Source organism: Equus caballus, chromosome 14 (assembly GCF_041296265.1).
Source record: "Equus caballus isolate H_3958 breed thoroughbred chromosome 14, TB-T2T, whole genome shotgun sequence".
Lineage (NCBI taxonomy): Eukaryota > Metazoa > Chordata > Mammalia > Perissodactyla > Equidae > Equus > Equus caballus.
In genome coordinates this window covers 57,616,844-57,624,628 of record NC_091697.1, presented here as the reverse complement: position 1 = coordinate 57,624,628, position 7,785 = coordinate 57,616,844, and the positions used below count along the sequence as shown (strand labels likewise).

At 51.0% G+C, this 7,785-nt stretch overlaps 1 long non-coding RNA gene across 1 annotated transcript; it reads right to left on the bottom strand.

Annotated features, from left to right (window-relative positions):
• Positions 1–477: 477 nt before the first annotated feature.
• Positions 478–7,359, bottom strand: LOC138917562 (uncharacterized). Its single transcript, XR_011425745.1, has 2 exons — positions 7,157–7,359; positions 478–715 (listed from the first exon to the last, which is right to left on the bottom strand). It is a non-coding gene; the product is annotated as an uncharacterized lncRNA (long non-coding RNA).
• Between the last annotated feature and the right edge of the window lie 426 nt (positions 7,360–7,785).

Here is a 7,785-nt window from a genome sequence, read left to right as displayed (position 1 = left end):
TGAGCTCCGGGAGGGCAAGAACTCATCTGCCATGTCCACTGCTGCATCCCAGAGCCCAGGACGGTTCCTGGCACTTAGTAGGTGCTTGATAAAGGTTTGTTGGATATTTCCTGAACTCTATGGCATGGTCGCTAGGCAGGGTCCTGCAAGGTAACACTTCTGGTCTGAACAAAGAAAAAACCACAAACTGGGCTGCGGCTTCCAAAAGAAAGTCCACCAGGCAACGCCTTCCCTTGAGCCATCTCGTCAACCTTCCGGTGACTGACTTTCCAGGAAGAGCAGGAGCAAAGAAGAGGCTGAGACGGCCAGGGAGCGTCTTGACCGCAGAGCCATCCTCATCTCTAGAAGTCATCAGCCCTGTCCAACGGGGGGAGAGCTCACCCTCCACACTGTCCAACAGAAATGCGACGTGAGCAACATAGGCAACTTTGAATTGTCTAGTGGCCACATTTAAAAAAGGAAAAAAGAAACATGAAATTAAGTTTATTAATACATTTTATTTACCCTAATATATCTAAAATATTAGCATTTCAACCAGTATAAAAAATTAATTGGCTTTTACGTATTTTTTTCATGCCAAGTCTTCAAACGCAAGTGTATTTTACACTGACAGAACATCTCCATCTGGACCAGCCAGATTTCAGGTGCTCAACAGCCACGTGTGGCTGGTGGTCATTGTTCGGGACAGCGCTGGTCCAGAATAACTGAGCTTCACCTGTGGGAGATTGGAGAAAAGCATTATGTCAAATCTGGGGTGCATTTTGTTCTCACATGTTTAATCTTTTTACGTGACACAGGTTTTCTACGTTAAGATTAAAACACAGAGTCTACATTGATTTGTCTTCATTTCGCCTGAATTTCTGCAACAGAAGCTTCTGGAGTGCCTTGAATTCGCCGCATGTGTAAGTGGCAGGAGCCAGCCCTCCCCGCCAAGAAACAGAAGCAGCGTTTCCCCCACGGCATTGCTGTTATCAGGCTCCTGTATTTCCTGGCTCTAGGTCCACCGAGAGACTATCACTGTTTATTAACTGACTTTAATAGGGACCTGTTTCTAATAGTAGAATTAATGAATCCTATAAACCAGTCACACAGGGTGAGAGTGATTCCATTTCAAAGAGAGAAGAGGCTTATTTGGAAATCTGAGAGTGTGCAGAAATCGCACACCTTCTTGTTAAACCCCAACCCTGGCTGGTCAAAATCTCCTACAACAAGCTTATTGTCCTGGAGCTAAACACCACACAGCGGGGGCTGTGAAACCAGGGGGTGTCACCAACAAGGACAGCGACAGCCTGCTGAACTGAGAAGGCACAACCTGACATTAATACTCCTCATGCTTGCCTCTTAGAGTGAACCCAGTGCGGGAAAAGTAAGGAATTCAACTGAATTTAATACAGTGAGTGTTTTCTGGGGCCAGCTGGGTCTCAGCACAAGGCTCAGGGTGGGGAAGGAGCCAGCAGACGAACAGACAAGACGTGCATCCTCCCCTTGGAGATGTAAGGAAGCCACACACGGTCTGAAAAAGCAGTCTTCCAGTGTTCATCATAAAGAACATGTTCCTCTTTTGGAAGCCAAATTGGGCAGGAGGTGGGGGTGGGGTGGAGGATTAATGGATAATCTTTATTCCCTGCTGGTGACCCTCGCACACCATGAAGGACAGAGATGCCTGCCACCCCAGGAGATGTGTCAGATTGGAAAGAGGATGGTGAAGAAACACAGGGGTGGCTGCAGACTTCCTTCCCCCTCTCTTTTCTTTGCGATGCTCTGGGGAGAGAACATTCAGGTAACTTGGAGGAGCAGAAAGCTAAGCTTCCCGTCATAAAAAAATAAAGATCAGAAAGGGCTCAGACAGTGAAAAGGAGGGTTTAGCGAAAGCAGTAAACAAAGCGACGTGTCAATAGCAGAAGGCAGCAGCAGTCAGCAAGCGGGGGTCTGGGGGCATGTCCACCATCTGTGTCGTTTTCAAACGTAAAGTGCTACAATGAGGAAGACAGTTTCAAATTATCTGGAAAACCCAATAAGGAAGCTCAACGATGAGAAATAACTCGAGTTTAGTAAGGAAGGTTCTAAACTGTGCCTATATATTTACATTTTCTTAAATTTGCTCTAATTTATCTCCCCTTGTACTGCATACATGCATGTGAGTAACATGGCTTGGTCCAGGTGCTTCTCAATTCCAGCTGCGCATCAGAACCAAGGCCAGAGCCTCACCGAGCCCCACTGAATCAGAACCTCAGTGCGAGGGGCCTGGATGTCAATACGTGGTTGTAACGTGCAGCCAGGCTTGGAAACCACTGCTCGGGAGGGGCCTAAAGCAAGACCAGTGGCTGAAAGGGGCAGAGAAGAGGGCACCAACTCCGGGAACAGAGAGGGTGTCACAAGTCTGGCCACTCATGGGGTCATGGACAGAGCACAAGGGGAGGAGGCTCCCCTGCTGGAAATGTTCTAGGACTGATTGAATCATGCAGAGGAGATTCTTGAATCACTCTTTGCTAAGTCTTAGATTCCAAGAGAATTAAAAATCAAGTGCTTCATTCACAATTACGTTGTTTTTATGGGAAGGTGCCCGTTCCCCATTTCCTACCTCAAGACTTGGGGTCTAGAGAATGTCTGCTGCCATGTCCATATCTGAGAGGAGCCCTGAGACATTCACCTTGGGTGACAAAACCTGGAGGTTTCTAAACTATTTCAGCAGTTTGTAGGAGCAATGGAACAGAATACTTGAAATAAGACTGTCCCGACAAATACAGGATGTGGTGTGGTTGTGAGGGCAATTGGCCAGCTCGTGTGTTCTTCTGTGCCGGGGTTCACAAACTCCACTGGACATCAGAATTACCTTGGGATCTGGTTTAAAAACACATTCCAAGCCCCTGCCTCCAGATCTACTAAAACAGAATATTTGGGGGTGAGGTCTATGAATTGTATTTTTAAATATTTTCCCAGGCATTTCTGGCACAAAGCCAGAGTAGGAAACCTTTGGTCTGCGCTCCGCCCCTACCCACAGGTGAGGAAAGCCTAGCTGATGGCCCCACACAGCAACATTCTGAAAACTCTGTCTTCCTGGTGAGAGTACCCAGAATTGCACCGAAGGCCCAAAAGGGCAATCCACACCCCTATAGAGCTGGTCGTGCAATCCTAATCATTACAGAAGCCAACAAAGAGACTCCAGCCTGACATTCACAAAGACGTGGAGAATCATTTCAGGCAAAACTTAATGAAGTGCTTGTTACACAATGCAGAGGAGGCAGAAAGGAAGGAGGTCGGCAGGCCTCTGAACAGCCAGGGAAAGTTCCCTAGAGCATAAAGAACAAATAGGATCTGCATCCATGAAGAGGAGAAGGCATTACCAGCAAGGTGGGTGGCCCAGCAAAGGCTGGGGCAGAAACGTGCAGCAGGAGCTGACCTGTCTGTGGAGAGGGTGCTCTCGAGGCAGGTGGGCTCCCAATGGAGAGGACAGATGAGAGAGGGAGGACCTTGCACTGCGGGGCTCTTCTGAACACATGGTCCCCGGCTCCAGCCCCCAAGTACCACCCTGGGAAAAGGCAGGGCCCAACAGGGTGTAGCCAGGTGGGCAAGTCTACACAGCCCAGATTATCTGCTTGGGATGCAAGTTGTCTCAAGTCTGCTGATTCAGATCCCTCCAAGGCTTGCCAAGTCTCTGCCGGCTCATCGGCTCATTGTGATTCCTACCTCCTAGAGACAAAAAGCCCAGGGAAAACCATTTCCGATGGGAATGCCAACCCAGCAGGCGACAGGGGACTGAGGGATGACCCATTGATTGCCTCCCAGGCCTTGTGACTCTTAGATAACCCCCAGGGCTGGGGCCAGCTCCATGGCTCCCCTTGGAGGGTCTGAGTGAGTAAGTGCAGGAAAGTTTGGCCTTTGAGCAGCAGATAAAATATTCCAGCTCTGCAAACCCCCTGAGTGTCATTGTGAACAGAAAAGGACATTATAGGCCAGTGTTAGGTCATTGGCTAATTAGGTAAAATGAATGACTGAGTAGATTTTAAAAGCCACACTACCAGTGAGACCCCAGACTGAGGCACTGACCTGTCCTCACTTATCTGAGCCCTGGAGACTTGGAGAAAAGGCCATAGCACTTATGGTGTCCTCCTACCAGGCCAGCCTCAGGGAGGGCCCGGCCTTGGTGCTTAGCTGAAGCTCTGAGCTAAACTGGCAGAGGACATTAAGACTGTTCCAGCCAGCAGTCCCTGCCTACAGGGCCCTCCAGGCCCCACACAGCTCCCTGCTGCCCATGAATACACAGGCCTAAGCCCACCACCTCCCATGCTCTTTCCAGAGCCATCCTCAGCACTCCCTGGGCCGACCTGAGAAAGCAACAAACACTTCTAGAAATGGATCCTCATGTTGTGTTGCTGTCCACGACCACACCATGTGGAGATTTTCCTTCTATTGTTATCTCATTAAATCTTCCCAATAAGCCCATGAAGTTGGGTCTATTATCCTCCCCATCTTACAGATGCACATGTGGAGGCTCAGGTCACACAGCAACAAAGGGGTGGAGCCCTGACGTGTGAGCCTCGCCTTGTCAGATTCCAAGGCCACGTTCTCGTTATGACTAACGGGAGATCCACTGCATTGCTCAGCTTCCAGTCAAGGACACAGAAATCACGCTAGGTCCTTCACACAGAGAAGATTCAACGCAGCGAACCGCTTACACAGGTGCTGGGGCAGTAAGAAGGGAAAGGTGAGGTGACCCAGAGATTAGGAAATGCAAGCAGCCAGTATCTCCCCTGGGGCGAGCACGTACAAAGGGAGGAGATGACGTTACCTGGACCCAGAGGCTGAGAGGAGGCGCCTCAGCCACAGGACGGGGAGCATGGAGGAAGGGCCACCGCAGGAGCTGCCCCGCCTCAGATACCACTGGCAGAAGAGGGCAGAGAGCAAGGGAGCAGGGAAGAACTGAGGCCTCCTCCGTCTTCCCGCCCTCTGGGCCTCCTGTGGGCAGAGCCCACCAGGAAGACGCCTGGCAAGGCAGCCTGGGAAATGCAGTCTGTGGACTCTCTGGCCCGGAAAGACACATAGATGGGTGTGTGGGCTGAGAGACAAAAAGTGAAGAAGGTACATGGCTGACATGGGTGCCCGGCAGGGAACTAAGTGCTTTCCACACCTTATGTCACATAATCCTCCCAATGACCCTGTGATGTGGCAGAATTATTGTCCCTATTTTAGTGATAAGGAAAACGAAGCTCGAGAGGCTACGTAATGTGCTCAAGTCATCCAGTAGAATTCAGACTCAAACCCACGTCTGCCCGGCCCCTGACCCCGGATACACGGGGAAACTGAGGATCTGCACCCCAATGACCTCACAGCTTGCGGCCGACCTGAGGGCAGCACTGTCCTCACGGTGCAGCCTGGTCCCCCCTCTAGGGAGTGTGAGCATGGGGCTGACTCGCATCTCACCATCCGCATGCTCCAGCTCCTGGCACGTCTTCCAGCAGCAGCAAGAGCCACCATGGGCAGTGGAAATAACAGCGATTTACTCTGCCAGGGCCAGGAACCCCCAGCAAGGCTGTGCAGGGCTGTTGGCCAGGGAGGCAGGCTTGTGGCAGAGTCCAGCCACGGGCCAGTCTCTGAAGGCTGGGGGCTCGCCACTTCGAGTCCCTCCCGATTTCATCCACCCACACAAACTCCACGAGCTCTGCGCGCTGCCTCCTCGCCAGATCGGTGACTGGAGAGGGGAGCCGCCTGGGCCACCGGGGAACGGAACAAAGCTAATTCCTCTGAAACCTCCATTAACTTTACTACTTCTCTGTAAGTGCTTCATTGTAAATAACGATTCCACACCACAGAAACACCTGGCTACAATCTCCCGGCGGACATAAAATTAAATTCAGCTCCCACGGCCCATTCGTGAAGCATATTGTGATGGCTGCACCATCTTCCAAGCCACAGAGGGCTAAGCCGCTTCCCACCAATTCCGGGGGGAGGGCCTAGTGGCATTCACCTTAAAGAACACACCTGTGCACCCCACACCTTCTCCCACCCCACACCAAATCCCCTCTCTCTCCAGACTTCTTTTCTAGAAGGAGGAATCAGACCTCAGTTGTGAGCACAGAGAACCCCACTCATTTCAGAAAGGGACTCGGTTTGAAGCCCCCCACCCAGCCCTTCTCTTTTAACAATTCCAAGAAAAGATGTTTTTGAAGACAAAATATATGCTCACAATTTCCAGGAAGAGCAACAGGATTTTGTCACCCGAGCAGATTTGTCCAGCCCTCCACCCACACGCCCACCCCACACACACAGCTTCCCCGGTCCTTTCTCAATGCTTCAGGCCCTCCCCGCTGGGTCCCAGTCTCACGTACACGGTGAACACCTCCCTCCAGCCCTGCGGAGAGATGCCACAGGGTTCAACTAAAATAAGAACCACCTAGAACAAGAGACTGAAGTCAACTTCACTTTGAAAATAAACAGGCACACACTCTGTCTCCCCCGCACTGGGCGGGGACAGGAAAAGCTTGTGGGTACAGGGCCCCTGCAAGAAAACCTTCTCTCCTGACAGTTTTTGGACAATAGCTTCCAGAAATGCCCGGAGCCCCAGGCCCCCAGTCTCTGCTCTGCTCAGTGGCTGAGAAGCACGAGATGTCACTGCTGAGCTCCCAGGATCCTCTTCTTTGGCCTGCTGGGACGCAGGCAAGGTGTCTCGCCCACTCTGCAGAACAAAGCGCAGCCTGAGGAGCCCCTGGACCGCCCAGCGCTGACCTCCGTGTCTCTGCATCTGTGGGCCCTTTCCTGGCTAAACTCATAGCAGTGCGGAGTCACAGGCGGGTCTAGGTGACCACAGAAATTCACGATACAACCAAAGACTGAGATGAAACCCGGCTGCCCCTACACATTGTTCTAGATGAGACCTCCTGTTTTCCAACTTCAAATTTCCAACTCTGATTTTTTTAAGAAAAAAAAAGAAAAAGTCTGTTTTTCAGAAACTAAAAGTCTAAAGGCAGCCTTGAACAGGAAGAATACTCAGGCTGGGGGACACAGTATAACCTTCCCTTGGCCAGTGCCAACTTGTTAATCAACTGACAGTGTGACAGCCACCCTTCCTGCCCTTGGAGATGTGACTGCATTTAATTCTCACAGCAGCTGAGTGGCGTTAGCTTCAGCTCCACTCTCAGATGTGGAAGTGTTTACTCACAGGCATGTGACTTGCTCAGGGTCATACAGCTGTAGTAAATGACTAAGGTGACACTCAAACACCGATCTCATTCCAAATCCTCTTCCCAGCTCAGCACAGCTCCCGTCCTGCTGGGGCTTGATGTCAGCAGCCCTGAGGGGTCACAGTTGCTGAGGACTTGTCTCCTCCAGGCTCACTTCCAACCCAGTGCCTCTGCCCGGGAGTCCTTCCCCACCAAGCCAGTGCAGCTTGCTGAGCAGGCTGGGCAAGTTCAGCTGTCACACCGCATTTCTCTCCACTCGTCTCTGCTTCCCTCATGACCTCACTTTCACCAAGCTGTTCCTTTAAATTAGATCCCAGAAGAAACTTCAAGGCAAATTCCTCCATTTGTGATGTTTATGGAACTTGTCATTGTTTATGCTATTATAGTGCCATCAGACTCTGGGAACACTCCTCCTGGTCACAGCGTTGGTTTTCTTCCCTTCGGGCAGGAAGCACACTCAGACCCAAAGGCTTGTCTGGCGCTGCTGTGACTTCCTAACCTCCCCCACCTCCCCATGTACATTTCTTTCCTATGGGACATTTACTGGCCTTTCAGTTTCAACCACTACTAGTGTCCGAGATTTTTACGTTACATAGTCTGTTAGCCC